The following is an 18808-nucleotide window of genomic DNA, read 5'->3' on the forward strand; positions in this document are numbered from 1 at the left end:
GAAGAAGCCCCTCTGCAGCCTCTCAACAGGTACCTGCCCAGCCTCTGTTTTGCTATTCCACTGGATGAGGAGGAGGTGATTCCTGTAGAACATTTTCCGTCTAGGATTCCAAGGGCAGGAAGCTCCGTGTTTCCATTACTGGGGACTCTCCTTGTTTAAAAACTCATTGTTGGTTTGAGCCCCAAGCAGCTTCCTGTAATGACCACCCTTGGTCCTAATTTTGCCTCCTAGAGGTGCCCAGGACAAGGTCAAGCTCCCCTGCACAGGTCACTCTCCAGAATCCAACCCCAGAAGTGCTTTTTTATTTTCCCTGGACATAGTTCTTGCTTTTCCACCCATTCCTACTTTGACAGGTTTGGGATTTCTTCACACCTCCCCATTTCCTGCCGAGCCCTTCCTCCAGAGCAGGCTGCAATGCCTGGTGCTTAGATCTTGGGGTGCACTTCAGTCACCTTGAGGTGTTTGTTTCCAAAAGCTCTTTCCCTGGGATCCTACTCTGGCTGCTCTCTGGGTCTTGGGCTGTTTCTGTCCCAAGTCCTCTGTGGAGCTGGGGATCCTTCATTTATGTCATTCTTCTTCCTGGTGGTCTAGTCCTGTGCTGTCTTATACAGTAGCCACTAGCCACATGTAGCTTTTCATCATTTGCAATGGGGTAATGCTAGAGATTGGGTCTCACTATAAAAAAAAATTTTTTAATGGGGTAATACGACCCAAGAACTAAATTTTTGGTGGGGGCTGGCAGGGGACAGAGTCTCACTCTGTCGCCCAGGCTGGAGTGCAGTGGTGCGATCTCAGCTTATTGCAACCTCTGCCTCCCAGGTACAAGTGATTCTTGTGCCTCAGCCTCCCAAGGAGCTGGGGTTACAGGTGTGCACCACCATGTCTGGCTAATTTTTGTATTTTTAGTAGAGATGGGGTTTCACATGTTGGCCAGGCTAGTCTCAAACTCCTGAGTTCAAGTGATCACACTGACTTGGCCTCCCAAAGTGCTGGGATTACAGGCGTGAGTCATTGTGCCCAGTCTCACATTTTTAAATTTATTTGATTTTAATTAACTTAAATGTAAATTTAAAAACTAATACTGGATTCAGTTTTTTGAAAACTTGTAAGTAGGTTTAGAACAACTTAGATGTGTGATCCTATTTTTTTCAACTGTAAATTTTGTGATGAAGTATTTCTCATAAGAATTTAGAGTCCCAAGTGAGATGTGCTATAAAGTACCTAAAGACTTAGTACAAACAAAATAATGTAAAATATCTCATTAACACTTTTTATAAGGCTTAATGTTCTGAAATTATCATGATCACGTTTGTGATATATTGGGTTAAAAATATATTAGAGTTTGTAATCCCAGCACTTTGGGAGGCCAAGGCGGGAGGATCACTTGAGGTCAGGAGTTTGAGACCAGCCTGGCCAACATGGTGAAACCTAGTCCCTGCAAAAAAAGCAAAAATTAGCTGGGTGTGGTGGCAGGCACCTGTAATCGCATCTATTCAGGAGGCTGAGGTAGGAGGATCACTTGAACCTCGGAGGTGAAGGTTGCAGTGAGCTGAGATCACACAACTACGCTCCAGCCTGGGTGATGGAGTGAGACTCCCTCTGAAAAAAAAAAAAAAAAGATACCCATACACACACACGAGCTAATTTTGCCTGTTTCTTTTTTTGAGACTGGGTTTTGTTCTCTCACCCTGGCTAGAGTGCAGTGGCATGATTATGGCTCACTGCAACCTCGATCTCCCTAGCTCAAGCCATCTTCCTACCTCAGCCTCCTAAGTAGCTGAAACCACAGGAGTGCACCACTACATTTGACTAAATTTTTTTTTTTTTTGAGACAGAATCTCACTCTGTCACCCAGGGAGAAGTGCAGTGGCGCAATCTCAGCTCACTGCAACCTCTGTCTCCCGTGTTCAAGCAATTCTTCTGCCTCAGCCTCCTGAGTAGCTGGGATTATAGGTGCCCACCATCACACCCAGCTATTTTTTTGTGTATTTTTAATAGAGATAGGGTTTCACCATGTTGGCTGGGCTGGTTTCGAACTCCTGACCTCAGGTGATCCACCTGCCTCAGCCTCCCAAAGTGCTGGGATTACAGACAGGAGCCACCATGCCCGGCCATTTTTGTTTGTTTGTTTGTTTGTTTGTTTTTTGTAAAGACAAGGTCTTACTCCATTGCCCAGGCTGGTCTCAAACTTCTGGACTCAAGCGATCATCCCACCTTGGCCTCCCAAATTACTGGGATTACAGATGTGAGCCACCACGCCTAGTCCTGTTTCTTTTTTTTAGGGGTAGGCTCTCTCTCTGTCGCCCAGCCTGGAGTACACTGGTATGATCATAGGTCACTGCAGCCTCCAACTCCTCGACTCAGGCAATTCTCCTGCCTCAGCCCCTTGAGTAGCTAGGACTATAAGCAAGCGCTAACCTGCCTAACTAATTTTTTTTTTTTTTTAAGATGGAGTCTTGCTCTGTCGCCCAAGCTGGAGTGCAGTGATGTGATCTCAGCTCACTGCAGCCTCCACCTCCTGGGTTCAAGCAATTCTCCTGCCTCAGCCTCTCGAGTAGCTGGGGCTACAGGTGGGCACCACCATGCCTGGCTAATTTTTGTATATATTTTTAGTAGAGACAGGGTTTTACCATGTTGGCCAGGCTGGTCTCGAACTCCTGACCTCAAGTGAGCCGCCCGTCTCAGCCTCCCAAAGTGCTGGGATTACAGGCATGAGCCACCACGTCCGGCCTCAAGTAATTTTTAAAATTATTTTTTGTAGAAATGGGGTCTCACTATATTGCCCAACTCAAACTCTTGGTCTCAAGCTGTCCTCCTACCTTGGCTTCGCAAAGTGTTGGGATTACAGGCCTGAGCCAAGGCACCTGGCCCACCTGTTTGTTTTTACTTTTTTTGATGTGATATTAGAAAATTTAGAATAACATCTATTTCTCATGGAGCGTGCTGGTCTAAACCTTGCTACTGCTCAGTGTGGTCTAGAAACCAGCAGCATTGGCATTACCTGGGAGCCTGTCGGAAATGGAGAGTCTCAGGCCCTTCCCCAGAGAGGCCAAGTCAGAGCCTGGATTGGATTAGGGCCCACCCTAATGACCTCATTTTAACTTAATTACTTAAAATTACTTAATTTTTAGCCAGAACGGTGGCACAGCTCTGTAGTCTCAGCTAATGGGGAGGGTGAGGAAGGAGGATTTCTCAACTCCAGGAATTCAAGGCTGTAGTAAGCTATGATTGTACCTGTGAACAGCCATTACACTCCAGCCTGGGCAACACAGTGAGACCCCGGCCCCCAAAAAATTTAAATAAAAAATAAATAATTTTAATGGAGTTCACCAGGTATAATAATTCCTATGCATATAAAAGTTTGAAAAGCACTGCCCTAGAGAATGTCTGCCCTTCTGCTGTTCCTGGCTGTGCCCAGCACAGTGGCTTGCCTGACCTGTCACTTCCACCAGCTGGAAGGTTTGGTGGGGAGTCAGACCGATGACTGCCCTTACCCACCATCCTCTTCCTCTCTGGGACAGGCAAGTGGAGGCTGGGATGTGAGTGAAGGCAGAGAGGGAGGGTCTCCTGTCCTGATTCTAGGTCTGGCCCTGCCCAGTACGAGCCACTGACCCCCTTAGGCCTCAGTTGTTTCACCTGTAAGATGCCACATGGGCCAAACTGCATCCGTCCACTCCCCACCCACCCAATCCATATGTGGAAGCCATAACCCCCAGGGCTTCCGAATGTGACTGTTATTTACAGATTGTGCTTTTGTATTATTATTATTTTTTTTTTTAGTAGAGACGAGGTTTCACCGTGTTCGCCAGGATGGTCTCGATCTCCTGACCTCGTGATCCACCCGTCTCGGCCTCCCAAAGTGCTGGGATTACAGGCTTGAGCCACCGAGCCCGGCCTAGATTGTGCTTTTAAAGAGGCAATTAAGTTAAAATGAGGTCATTAGTGTGAGCCCTAATTCAATATGGTTGGTATCCTTATAAGAAGAGGAAATTTGGACACAGACAGTTACAGTGGGAAGACCATGGGAAGACACAGGGAGAGAACGCCACCTACAAAGAAAGGAGAAAGGTCGCAGAGGAAACTGATTCTGCCAACTCCTTGATCTCAGACTTCCAGCTTCTAGAACTGTGAGAAAATGAATTTCTGTTGTTTAAGCCACCAGGTCTATGGTACTTTGTGATGGCAGCCATAGCAAACGAATACAGATGGGATGATGGTTTTTTTCCCAGGTACTTCACAGCGTGCAAGTCTCCTTGGAGATAATGAGAATGAGAGCCCAGGCTGCCCCGTCGGAAGGAAGCATGAGGGCTCAGAAGAGACTCTGTCAATGCTGAGTGATAGACTCCGTCACAAAGAACGTTCCTGTGCACCAGGAACACTTTTGAGTTAATGGCCCAGCCCTGATAGGAGTGGGCTGCACAGAGCTTTTTGGGATACTAGCAGGCTATGAGGTCATTCTGGGGGAGCAGAGCTTTCTGCAGCATTATCTTCTGCTCACAGCCCTTCTAGTGCCTCTAAGCTTCCCTCCTCACTTCCCAATCAGTTTAACTCATTGGCCCAGACACCTGTGCTGGCAACACTGGCAGACAACCGTGGGCTCCCTGGCCTGCTGCCCTCTGCCTGGCTGAAGCCAGGGATGGCTCACATTTGTGGTGCCCCCCTTCTGTACCATGGCCTGTGCCCTACCAGCCTTATCTCAGGCAATCCTTCCAGATGTGAGAGAGTATAATCCCCTTTTTCACAGACTAGGATACTGAGAGTCCAGGAAATGAGGGGTCTTCCCAAAGCCACATAGCTGGTTAGAAATAGAGTCTTAGCCATTCTAAAGCCCTCTCAGCATTCAACACACAAGGTTATCCCTCCCCAAGAAGCGAGATCAACACAGGGGTGTCTGCCCAGGGACTTCACCCCTGCCCCCTGGCTCCTGGGGAAGGTGACATCACCTGACCCTCCCTGGGAGCAGTTTCAGTGGGCAAGAGTTTGGTCAATGCAATCCCTTCTTTGGTCAGTAATAATTATCCTGGGATAGGGAGGACCTTATGGAATCCTAGGCCTTAACCTTTCCTTTGAGAAGTGGGAAAACCCAAGTCCAGGAACATTCTGCATTTTCCTTAAAATTAAACAGTGGTAATGAGAGCGAGCAAGCAGAGTCTCTGACCCCTGAGGCTGGCAGCCTCTTCATGTTCTAAAAAGTTCCCTCCCTCTAGGAGACACCGCTCATTCCACAGAGGCCTGCCCGTGTCAGGGGAAGAGTGGGAGGTGCTGGGAATGAGCAAGGAGGAGCTGAACAATACAGTCTATCAGGATGCTTGTTCTGAGAGGATTTCAGAATTAAGGTGATTCCACGATCTGAGGAAAAATAAACTTGCAAATACACACAAGTAATAAGAAAGTGAAGATGGATCCATGGCTGATGTGAGGGATGGATAGATGGATAGATGGATAGATGTGATGAAGCAAGTAGAATAAAATATTTATGGTAGAATCTAAGTACTGGGTTTCTGGGATGTTAAATGTAAAAATCAAGAAGGCTTCTCCTTCTCCTTCTCCTTCTCCTTCTTCTCCTTTTTTGAGACAGAGTCTCGCTCTTTCATCAAGGCTGGAGTGCAGTGGTGCGATCTTGGCTCACTGCAACCTCTGCCTCCCGGGTTCAAGCGATTCTTCTGCCTCAGCCTCCCAAGTAGCTGGGATCACAGGCACCCACCACCATGCCTCGCTAATTTTTATATTTTTAGTAGAGATGGGGTTTTACCATGTTGGTCAGGCTGCTCTTGAACTCCTGACCTCAGGTGATCCACCCACCTCGGCCTCCCAAAGTGCTGGGATTACAGGTGTGAGCCACCATGCCCAGACTCAAGAGGCCTTCTTTCTCTTATTTCACCATTCTTTCCCTTCCTCTCTTACCTTCCCTTTCCCATATTCTTTCAACCAACATATATTGAGTAGCTATTATATATTAGGCACTGTGCATCCAGAGATAAACAAAATACTGTCTCTACCTTAAGCAGCTCACAGTTTAGAAGGGGAGAGGCCTGCACAAAATAATTATAAAATAGGGCAAGTTCTACAACAAGACAAAGGTTCTGAAATGATCTATGTGGTAGTGCCAAAAAAATGCTCCACGAAAATGGGGAGTTGTTCTTTGGTTAATTAAGTTTGAGAAATGTTACAAATTATATTGGAAGTTATTAATGAAAGTAAGCAATGCAAAGGCTCCGAGAAGTCCTGCAGCAAAGAAATCTAGAAAACCAGTTTAGGCTGGGTACAATGGCTCACACCTTTAATCCCAGCACTTTGTGGGGCTGAGATGGGAGGACTGACAGCCTAAGAGTTTCAGACCAGCCTGGTCAACATAGTGAGACCCTGTCTCTAAAAAAATAAAATAAATAACTCGGTGTCATGGCTTGCACCTGTGGTCCCAGCTACTTAGGAGGCCGAGGCAGAAGGATTGCTTGAGCCCAGGAGGTCAAGGCTGGGGTGAACTATCATCTTGCCACTGCACTCTAGCCTGGCTGAAAAAGTGAGACCCTCTCTGAAGAACACAAACAAAAAACCAGTTTAACTCAGCATGTCCCAAATTTGTGAGCCAGTGTGACCCTTTCATGAACAACCTTGGAACAATTGTTTCTCTGAACATGCTTGGGAATCACTGTAATAGCTGTGGTCTGTGGAAAGAATCTAGGAAGAGCTTGGAGGGAGAAGACAGCTCTGCTGGGGGGAATTAAGAAGGACTTCGTAAAGAAAGTGATTTTCAAACTAAGAAAAGACCAAGAGATTCACCAGGAAGACAACGTGGGGAAACGGAGTAGGTGTCCCTGAAAAGGACTACCAGACAGTAAACAGCACATTTAAAAAATATGGAAAAGTAGGAGTTTGGCTTGTTTGGAGAATTGCAACTATGTAGTATGGTTGGAGCCTAGGGTTTGGGTAGGAGATGAGTGAAAAGATGAAGGCGGTGGCCAGGTCCTTTGAGCCCTAAGATGCTATATTCCACAATTCAAAGAATTCTGTTTCAATGTAAATATAAAATAATATTTGTTGAGCACCTACTATGTGCCAGGCCCTGTGTCAGGTATTTGGGAGCTGTTGCTTTATAAGACAGGGAGTCTTATAATGGAGTGCCAAGTGCTATAGGGGGTCAAGATGGGATTAAACATGTCCACAGGATTTAAAAACAAGAAGGTGGCCGGGCGCGGTGGCTGACGTCTGGAATCCCAGCACTTTGGGAGGCCAAGGCTGGCGGATCACCTGAGGTCAGGAGTGTGAGACCAGCCTGGTCAACATGGTGAAACCCCATCTCTACTAAAAATACAAAAATTAGCAGGGCGTGAGATGGGAGGATTGACAGCCTAAGAGTTTCAGACCAGCCTGGTCAACATAGTGAGACCCTGTCTCTAAAAAAATAAAATAAATAACTTGACATCATGGCTTGCACCTGTGGTCCCAGCTACTTAGGAGGCCGAGGCAGAAGGATCGCTTGAACCCAGGAGGTCACAGAAGGGAGGGCCAAGTGCGACTGCCATGGGCGCCTGTAATCCCAGCTACTCGAGAGGCTGAGGCAGGAGAATTGCTTGAACCTGGGAGGCAGAGTTTACAGTGAGCCGAGATCGCACCACTGCACTCCAGCCCGGGTGACAGAGCGAGACTACATCTAAAACAAACAAACAAAAAACCAAGAAGGCTGCCATGATCTTGGCCACAGCTGTTTTGGTGAATTACCAGAGGTAAGAAAACAGCAGATGAATAGGAGATATAGAAACACAGATAAAGACAACAGATGACTACTTCGAGAAATCTGGCTGAAAGCAGGTGAGAAAGAGGGCAGTAATTGTAAGGCAAGGGGAGCTCAAGGGGAGCTTTGCTTAGACGGATGGGGGAGACTTTTCCATCTCCTTTATTCTCCACAGATGATCTCACTACTTCAAGGGGGGAAAAATAGGTGCCCTCAGATGGGAACTTGGTTTTAACTCCTCACCACCAAAGGAGATGTGTTTATGAAAGGACAGCTGTAGAAAGTTAGAGGTTAAAGACCAAGGTCTGAGAGGGGTAAGTGGTAGTAAGGTCCTCGCTGAGAAGGTGGAAGCCTTAAGCACCTGTCTCTGTCCCTCCAGCAGAGGGAACAGAATCGGCCGGGAAGTTGGAACAGCCTCCACTGCTATAGGGAGCTGGAGGAAAGAACTGGTGCTGAGGACACTGAGTTTAGAGACTTGACGGTGGGGAGTTAATACAAATTTCCACCTGACAGCACTTATTTTTTTCTCTTTCTTGGGGGTGTTGGGGCAGGTCAAGTACAACTTCATGAAGAAAGGAAGGATAAACTTACTGGGGAAGATTATCTGACAGTGCTGAAGGCCCACTTGAGACTGGGGCACCCACTTACACGTTACTTCTCTAGCACAATCCAGCAGCTGAAGTATAGCTCCAACAACAGAATACAGGTGGCTTCACACAGGGTTAGGGTTTGCTGAGTGAATGGGATGGAAGGAAAGACAAAAGGGGGCAAAAGGTGGGAACAGTTGCTTATGCCTGTAATCCCAGCAATTTTGGAGGTTGAGGCAGTAGGATTGCTTGAGTCCAGGCATTTGAGACCAGCCTGGGTAGCATAGCAAGACCCCTTCTGTACAAAAAAATAAAATTAGCTGGGTGTGGTGGTGCGTGCCCATAGTCCCAGCTACTCAGGGGGCTGAAGTGGAAGGATTGTTTAAGCCTGGGAGGCTGAGGCTGCAGTGAGTCATGATTACCCCACTGCACTCAGTCTGGGCAACAGTGAGACCATCTCAAAACAAATAAACGAATAGGCTGGGCATGGTGGCTCACGCCTGTAATCCCAGCACTTTGGGGGGTTGAGGCAGGTGGATCATAAGGTCAGGAGTTTGGGCCCAGTCTGGTCAACATGGTGAAACTCCATTTCTACTAAAAATACAAAAATTAGCCAAGCATCGTGGTGTAATCCCAGCTACTTGAGAGGCTGAAGCAGGTGAATTGCTTCAACTGGGGAGGCGGAGGTTGCAGTGAGCAGAGATTGTGCCACTGCACTCCAGCCTAGGTGACAGAGTGAGACTCCATCTCAAAACAGAACAAAAAACAAACAAAAACAGCCGGGCGCAGTGGCTCATGCCTGTAATCCTGGCACTTTGAGAGGCTAAGGTGGGCAAATCATGAGGTCAGGAGATTGAGACCATCCTGGCTAACACAGTGAAACCCCGTCTCTACTAAAAATACAAAAAATTAGCCGGGCATGGTGGCATGCGCCTGTAGTTCTAGCTACTCAGGAGGCTGAGGAAGGAGAATCGCTTGAACCTGGGAGGCGGAGGTTGCAGTGAGCCGAGATCACGCCACTGCACTCCAGCCTGGGTGAGAGAGCGAGACTGTTTAAAAAAACAAACAAACAAACAACAAACAAAAACCCATATTAAATAAATGAACAAATACATAAATAAATAAATATTGCATACATGGTTTATTTAACCTTGCAATTGAAGATGAGGAGTCAGAGACAGTGAAGATTAGAGACTAGGTAGGTGGGAATAATTGAGCAGGCTAATTGGATGGTTGAGAGGTTGCTATCTGAGTAGTGATTTGGGAGGTGGCTTGGGGTATGACCAGGCGGGTGAGTGGCTGAGGTGATGTGGAGGAGAAAGTCATGGAGGTGGAGAGGGGAGTGGCCAAGAGGCCATAGGATGAGGATGATCTAGGATGACAGCAGAAGAGGGGCAAAGTAAAAGGAGAACAGGTATCCACCTCTCCACAGAAAAGGGCTGAGATAGCACTTCAAAGGCCCAGTTTGCTGATTATTTATAGACCAGAGAGGTCCACTACATTTGCAACTGGGCCAGTATTTTTTTAACTTTTTATTTTGACATAGCTTCAGCTTTACAGAAAAGCTGCAAGAATGGTACACAGAATTCCCACATGCCTTTCACAGAGATGTTAACACTTCACGTTTGCTCTTTCATTCTCCATGTCCAAGCACATTTTTTTCTAAACTATTTTAGCGTTAAGTTGCAGACATGATGCCCTTCTACTCCTAAATACTTCAGTGTGGACTTCCTAAAAACAGGGACATTCTCTTTGCTTTGGTCTGAATGCTTGTGTTCCCCTAAATTCATACACTGAAATCCCAAGCCCCAAAGAGATAGTATTAGGAGGTGGTGGTTTGGGATTAGTGTCTTTATAATAGAGCACCTGAAAGCTGCCTCGCACCTTCCACCTTGCAAGGACACAGCAAAAAGTTGCCATCTATGAGAAAGCGGCCTTCACCAGATACCAACACTGCTGGTGTCTTGATTTTGAACTTCCCAGCTTCCAGAACTGTGAGAAATAAATTTTTGTTGTTTAGATGCCACCCAGTCCATGGTAGTTGGTTATTGCAGCCTGAATGGACGAAGATTTTCTTAATTAATCACAGTACAATTATCAAAATCAGGAATTGAACATAGACACCATTGGATAATCTATATGATTTAATCAAATATTGCCAATTGTAAGGGGCCAGTTTTTATGGATTACTTTCCACTCTGCTTCTTTTCCTTTCTCCGTTTATTCCTCTTCTCTTCCAGGCCTTTGAGAAACAGGAAACAGATTGGGAGAAAAGAGCTAGCACTTTTTTGTTTGTTTTGAACTTTCTACTTTCAAATTCACAGGGAGCTTAAAAGAAACATATCTTTTATGTCAAAATTTGGGTTTTGAAATTTCACATTTCATTGAGATAATTTAAACCCATGTTTTTCTAAGGCTATATTGATGATTTTGCATCCATTTAGCAAATACTTATGAAGCACGGCTGGGCACGGTGGCTCACACCTGTAATCCCAGCATTTTGAGAGGCCAAGGCAGGGGGATCATGAGGTCAAGAGATTGAGACCATCCTGGCCATCATGGTGAAACCCCATCTCTACTAAAAAATAGAAAAATTAGCTGGGCTTGGTGGCATGCTACTGCAGTCCCAGCTACTCAGGAGGCTGAGGCAGGAGAATGCTTGAACCTGGGAGGCGGAGGTTGCAGTGAGCCGGGATCATGCCACTGCACTCCAGCCTGGCGACAAAGTGAGACTCTGTCTCTGCTAAGACCAACTCAGTCGTGGAGACCCTAACCCAGCGGCCCTAGAGGAATTAAAGACACACAGAAATATAGTGTGGAGTGGGAAATTAGGGGGCTGACAGTCTTCAGAGTTGACAGCCATGAACAGAGTTTGACCCACATATTTATTGACAGCATGCCAGTGATGAGCATTATTTCTACAGATTATAGATTAACTAAAAGTATTCCTTACGAGAAACAAAGGGATGGGTCGAAACAAAGGGATGGGCTCTGGCTAGTTATCTGCAGCAGGAACATGTCCTTAAGGCACAGATCACTCATGCTATTGTTTGTGGTTTAGGAACACCTTTAAGCAGTTTTCTGCCCCAGATGGTCCAGGTATTCCTTGCCCTTTTTCCAGTAAACCCACAACCTTCAGCGTGTGCATCATGGTCATCACGAGCATGTCACAGTGCTGCAGAGATTTTGTTTATGGCCAGTTTTGGGACCAGTTTATGGCCACATTTGGGGGCCTGTTCCCAACATGTTCCCCCTTGTTGTTTTTGCAAGACAATAAAAGCAAAGGTGGCTTTATCATGGTGAGCTACTTCTCGCAGGAATTGGAATCTGCATCTGCAGACTATACAAACAACATGGATTGAAAGCACAATCATCATTGAAATCACAGCGCTTCCAAGTATTTTTATCTATTTTAATGGGTTACTTGCTGCTAATCTGTTGGCAGCTCCTTCAAGTGCTCCAGTTCCTGGCATTAAGGTCAGGTGTGCCTGGGATGCTTTAAATGTTTATTCTTTTAATTTTGCAATATCCAAAGACAAGTTTGTAGAGTGTCCTTCTAGATGCTTTTTTATTCTTTCCCACATTTTGATCTTATTAAGAGCCATTAACAGTTTCCACAAATCCTTATGTTTAGCTCCTACAGCAGGCCATATCATTTGAGGTTGAAGTGCTACTATACCACCATGTTTCCAGACAATAGGAACTCTTGCTGTATTTCTTACCATTTCTACCATCTGACCATTTTGTTTAGACCAGCTGAACATAGTGTGGCCATAGCACTTGGACTGAGAGGTGTGATTCAAGCTAAACATCCCCTTAGGGGACCAATCAATAATGATTCCATAGGAATCATTGCGCAACACCTCTGCCTGTTCTGCAGTGCAATCTTCCCAAATAAGTACATTAATTATTTCTGGCCAGGTCCAATTCTGGTTACAAATAGGTTTTTGAGGGTGGTATGCCTCAATTATAGGAGATTTATTATGGTAAATATTGAGATCAGAAAGCATGTGTAACTGTGTCATAGAGTGATTACATCCAGGCATTATTGCCAGCCAAGATTGATAAATATACCCAATTGTTCTCTGTGTCAGCCCTTGTTGACGGAATACTCATGGCAGTGGTGATCACCGCCATCATAGCTATCATTAAATTACTCATTGTGACTGGTTGTCCCGCTCTCCTCAGGTTTTCTTCTACCATCTGTGGCAGCTTCTTGATCTGTCCGCAGGTAGGTGACTGCATTCAACAGGTGTTGCTCGTGACAGTTGGGGTCCTCCTCAGCATCAGTCTTAACATGGCTGCAAACGGGGGGTCCTCAGAATCCTCCTGGAATCTCTTCCTTGGCAACTGGCTCATGATAAGGTTCAGGTGTCTTGATGGTATCCAACTTGGCTGTTGATTCTGGCCTGGAGAAACACAAGCATAACCTCTACCCCAAGTTATTATTTTACCTATTTCCCAACGTTTTGTTATCAGATCTCTTCACCAAACCAGTTGTTCTGCTTCTGTCTTTGCAGCTGGTCTCTGTAGATGCTGTTCAGCTGCTGATAGCATCTGGCCTTTAGGCAGGCTCAAAAAATTTAAAGTCAATAATGTTAGATTTAATAGCATATGGGGTATCCTGTAGTCTCTATTCCGCCCCCACCCAACACCTCTGCTTTTGCAATTGTCGTTTCAGGGAGAGATTCTTTCTTTCTACTTGTCTTTAAGAATTATATGGGATGCCAGTAATGTGTCTAATATTCCATATAAAGAAAAATGTAGCTAGAGCTTGGCTAGTATAGCCTGGGGCATTATCTGTTTTAATAGAAGTTGGAATGCCCATCACAGCAAAACACTGCAAAAGTTGATGTTTAATACAGGCAGAAGACTCTCCTGATTGGCATGTAGTCCAGACAAAGTGAGAAAAGGTGTCCACACATACATGTACATAAGCTAGTCTCCCAAAGGAGGGAACATGTGTGATGTCCATTTACCAAAGATAATTAGGTTCCAATCCTCAAGGATTAACTCCTCCTGTGAAAGATGAGGAATGTACCATTTGGCAAGTTGGACATTGCTGGATAATAGCTTTAGCTTCTTACCAGGTAATACTGTATCTGCATTTGAGACCAGAGGCATTAACATGGGTTAAATTGTGAAAGTGTTTGGCATTAGATATTGCAGTAGCAACTAGGCGATCAGCCATTTGATTCCCTTCAGTTAAAGGTCTTGGAAGAGGTGTATGAGCCCTAATGTGAGTGATGTAAAAAGGGTGCATTCTACTCCTAACTGCTGTTTGTAATTGGGTAAATAAAGTCATCAGGTGCTCATCTGTACGAAATTGTAACTAAGCATTTTCAATTAATTGTGTGGAATGAACCACGTATGAAGAATCAGAAATCACATTAATAGGCATATCAAAAGCAGTCAATACCTCAATTACAGCTAGAAGCTCGGCTCTTTGAGCTGAAGTATAGGGTGTCTGAAAAACTTTACCTTTCAAGCCAGAATAAGAAGCTTTACCATTACCAGACCCATCTGTGAAGACGTTTTCAGCATCTTCAATTGATTTAAATTACTTATTTTTGGGAGAATCCAATTAGTTAATTTCAAAAATTGAAATAATTTTGTTTTCGGAAAATGATTATCAAGAACACCCACAAAATCAGTTAAATGGGTTTGCCAAGTAAGACTATTTATAAAAGCTTGCTGTACTTGTGCCTTCATGAGAGGGAAAATAACTTTTCCAGGATCATATCCATGTAATTTAACAATCCAAGTTCTCCAATTTCCTATCATAGTAGCAATTTGATCCAAATAAGGAGTTAGAGTCCATGAATTAGTATATGGAAGAAAAAGCCATTCTACTAAGTCCTGCTCTAGGACAATAAGACCAGTAGGTGAATGCTGAATTGAAAAAATGAGCAAATCTAGAGTCTTTTCTGGATCTATTCTATTTATTTGAGTCTTATGCACTTGCTTTTCATTCAGCTGTAACTCTGCCTCAGCCTCCTTTGTTAATTGCCGAGGGCTAGTGAGACTAGGATCTACTCCAAGGATAGAAAATAGATTACCCATGGCATAGGTAGGAATGCCTAGAGCAGGTTGTATCCAATTAATGTCCCCTAGTAATTTTTGGAAGTCATTTAATGTTTTCAATTCCTATGTATAGCTACTTTCTGTGGCACAATGGTAGTGTCATTTACTAAGTTCCCCAAGTAGGAGTAAGGAGTAGCAGTCTGAATTTTGTCAGGAACTATAATTAAACCAGCGCAAGAAATCGAATTTTGCAAGTGATCATAAATTGGAGTAATATTTCTCGAGTAGGGGCAGCACAAAGTTTATCATCCATATAATGAATAATGTAACACTGAAAATTTTTTAGGAGTACGTTCAATTGCTTGCCTTGCATAAGTCTGGCAAATTGCAGGACTGTTTAACATGCCCTGTGGCAACACTTTCCAATGAGAACACTTAGCAGGCTGCAGGTTGTTTACCACAGGTATTGTAAATGCAAACCGTTCACAGTCTTGCTCAGCTAAGGGCATAGTAAAGAAACGGTCTTTTAAATCTACGACTATTAAAGGCCAATTTTTTGGAATCATAGCAGGAGAAGGCAATCCTGGCTGTAATGTCCCCATAGGTTGTATAACTGAATTAATGGCCCTTAAGTCAGTTCTCCATTTACCTGATTTTTTTCTTAATTACGAAAACTGGAGAATTCCAAGGTGAAAATGTTGGAGCTATGTGTCCTTTCTCTAATTGTTCAGTAACTAAGTCCGCTAAAGCCTCCAGTTTCTCTTTACTCAGCAGCCATTGTTCTATCCAAATTGGCTTATCTGTTAACCATTTTAAAGGTATAGGTTCTGGAGGCTTAACAAAGGCCACCATCAAAAATAATATCCTAAACCTTGGCGGGAACTTTGTCTTTCCACTTGAAGCAGTTCCTTCAAACCTTGCAAATTTTTTTCTAGTCCCATACCAGGGGCATATCCCCATTTCATGCATCATATGTTGACTTTGAGGGTTACATAACTGCTCTGGAATTAGAACTTGTGCTCCCTATTGTTGTAATCTCTTCTCTACAAATGTATAGGTACAGAAGTTACAATTCGTTGAATAGCCCCAGGTTGTCCATTGGGCCCTTCACAATGCAAAATACAACTACTTTGATATACTTCTGGGGCTTTACCAACTCCAACTATGTTAAATTGAGCGGGTTGAATTGGCCATGTGGATGACCAGTGCCGTAGAGAAATTATTGAAATGTCTGCTCCTGCATCTACCAAACCTTTAAATTCCTTTCCCTGAATAGTTATTTCCCAGGTAAGACGTTTATCAGTAATTTGATTCACCCAATTAGCTGCTTTGCCTTGTTTATTTGTGCTTCCAGATCCTCCTGTTTGTTTAATTTCGCTTTTCCGCATTTCCACATACGGCACAATCAGGAGCTGTGCTATATGCTCTCCTGGCTCTGCTTTCCAGGGAACAGTAGATACAACAATTTGAATTTCCTCACTGTAATCTGAATCAGTGACTCCTGTATGTACTTGCTCTCCTTTTAAATTTAAACTACATCTACCTAGAAGTAATCCTATCCTCCCTGCTGGCAAAGGTCCACAGACCCGTTGGAACTTTTTGCGGGGGTTCCCCAGGCAGAAGACTCACAGCTTTTGCACAGCATAAATCTACTGCAGCACTACTGGCTGTGGTAGGGGACAGACATTGTACAGGGGTGAGGGAGTGGCCTGAGCCAGAAATGCCACAGGTTGGAACGGGTCCTGGGACAGGCCCCTCATGGCATTTCCCAAAATTGGGTTCCAATCTTTATCAAACTTAGAGTGACATTGATTAGCCCAGTGTTTTCCTTTTTTACACTTCGGGCATAGACCTGGTTCATATTGATTAATAGCTTGTTTAAATTCTTTGAGTAATTTAAAAGGAAAATGTTCAAATGTAGCTATAATATTTCCCTGTTGATCTAGGGGGTGTATCCTAACAGGGAACTGCCAAGCCTCTATATTACCCTTCCGTCTAGCTTGCTGAATTCCTGCCTGAATAGAACTGAGAGCGGTTGCTCAAGGAGCTGCTTGAACAGTCACTGGGGCAACTATTTTTTGCCCAGCGTCCTCTGGAAAAGAAAGCTCTGGAGGGTCAGGCCACTCTTTTTCTTCAAAATAATGAGGGGTTGCAGAAGGGTAGGGATAAACCTCTTCCTCCTTTGCCACTTTAGCTTTAGCTGGCAAACAAACCTGCTCTGTTACCTCTTGTTACTTTGTTATACTTTCCTTCTTCCTCATCATTAGTGTGAAAATGTTCCAAGGTGGAACAAACCAGAGCCCACACCTGTCCCATTGTTACCCTGATGCTTCTGAGCGCCCCTTCTTACTCACCACAGGGATTGCTTAAGAGTACTCAGGTGTCCTGAGTTCTCTTAGTTCCATGTTCTCCAACTGTCGCTCTAGCGATCCTTCAACCCCAGTTCAAGCCCCACATATGGGCACAATTTACCATGGAAACCCTAACCCAGCGGCACTAAAGAATTAAAGACACACACACAGAGAAATATAGAGTGCGGAGTGGGAAATCAGGGGGCTGACAGCCTTCAGAGCTGACAGCCCTGAACAGAGTTTGACCCACATATTTATTGACAGCAAGCCAGTGATAAGCACTGTTTCTACAGATTATAGATTAACTAGAAGTATTCCTTATGGGAAACAAAGGGATGGGCCGAAACAAAGGGATGGGCTTCGGCTAGTTATCTGCAGCAGGAACATGTCCTTATGGCATAGATCACTCAAGCCATTGTTTGTGGTTTAGGAACGCCTTTAAGCGGTTTTCTACCCTGGGTGGGCCGGGTGTTCTTGCCTTCATTCGGGTAAACCCACAACCTTCAGCGTGGGCATCATGGCCATCACAAGCATGTCACAGTGCTGCAGAGATTTTATTTATGGCCAGTTTTGGGGCCAGTTTATGGCCAGATTTGGGGGCCTGTTCCCAACACATCTCAAAACAAAACAAAACAATACAAAAGACAAAACAAAACAACCTTATGAAGCACTACCTTATGCCAGGCACTTTTCTACAAATTGGTGATATAAATAGTGAGCAGTTAAACCTCTGCCTCAAACTCTACCAAACTGGAATTTCTTCCGGGTGGAGTAAACCAGTTCTTCTTAACAAACCTGTGAGCTATCCAGGTAGTATTGTGTTTGTTTCTTTTACCATCTTAATGGTTTTTAAGTGTATAGTTCAGTAGTGTCAAGTATATTCACACTGTTGGGCAACAGATCTCCAAAACTTTTTCATCTTGCAAAACTGAGACTCTGTACCCATTAAGTAATAACTAATTTCCCCTCCCCCCAGACCCCAGAATCACTATCCTTCTTTCTGTTTCTATGAATTTTTTTAAGATGGAGTTTTGCTCTGTCACCCAGGATGGAATGCAATGGCATGATCTCAGCTCACTGCAACCTCCGCCTTCCGGGTTCAAGCAATTCTCCTGCCTCGGCCTCCTGAGTAGCTGGGATTACAGGCACCTGCCACCACGCCTGGCTAATTTCTGTATTTTTAGTAGAGACAGGGTTTCGCCATTTTGGCCAGGCTGGCCTCAAACTCTTGACCTCAGGTGATCCCCCTCCTTGGTCTCCCAAAGTGCTGGGATTACAGGTGTCAGCCACTGTGCCCGGCGTGTTACTATGAATTTGATGAGATATCTCATATAAATGGAATCACATACATTAGTATTTGTCTTTCGGTGACTGGCTTATTTCACTTTAGCATAATGTTCTCAAGGTTCACCCATGTTGTAGCACGTGTCAGAATTTCCTTCCTTTTAAAGCTGGATAATATTCCATAGTATGTATGTCCCACAATTTTTTTTTTTTTTTTTTTTGAGATGGAGTGTCACCAGTCTGGAGTGCACTGGCGTGATCTCAGCTCACTGCAATTTCCGCCTCCCGGGTTCAAGCAATTCCCCTGCCTCAACCTCCTGAGTAACTTGGACTACAGGTGTGCGAGACCACACCTAGCTAATTTTTTGTATTTTTTTTAGTACAGACGGGGTTTCACCATGTTGGCTAGGATGGTCTCAATCTCCTGACCTCGTGATCTGCCCGCGTCAGTATCCCAAAGTGTTGGGATTACAGGCTTGAGCCACTGCACCCGGTCGTATGTCCCACATTTTATCCATTCATACAGTGAGGGACATTTGTGTTGTTTCTACCTTTTGGTTATCGTAAATAGTACTATTATGAACATAGATATACAAATATCTCTTTGAGATCCTGCTTTCAATTCTTTTGGATATATACCCAGTAGTGGGATTGCTGGAAGGAAACAACACTTTCATGTGCTTCTAAGTTTGGCTCTTTATATGTGTTACCTTGATCATTCTCTCAAGCAGTGCTGCCCTTGATCCCAAGCAACTGGAGCTCTTGGGCTGGGTGGGGGCCTTACTGGTCCTCCTCTGCCCAGAGTCTAAGGAACCTAGAGGACGTGCCCA

The sequence above is a fragment of the Rhinopithecus roxellana genome, chromosome 5, assembly GCF_007565055.1.
Source record: "Rhinopithecus roxellana isolate Shanxi Qingling chromosome 5, ASM756505v1, whole genome shotgun sequence".
In the NCBI taxonomy this organism is placed as follows: domain Eukaryota; kingdom Metazoa; phylum Chordata; class Mammalia; order Primates; family Cercopithecidae; genus Rhinopithecus; species Rhinopithecus roxellana.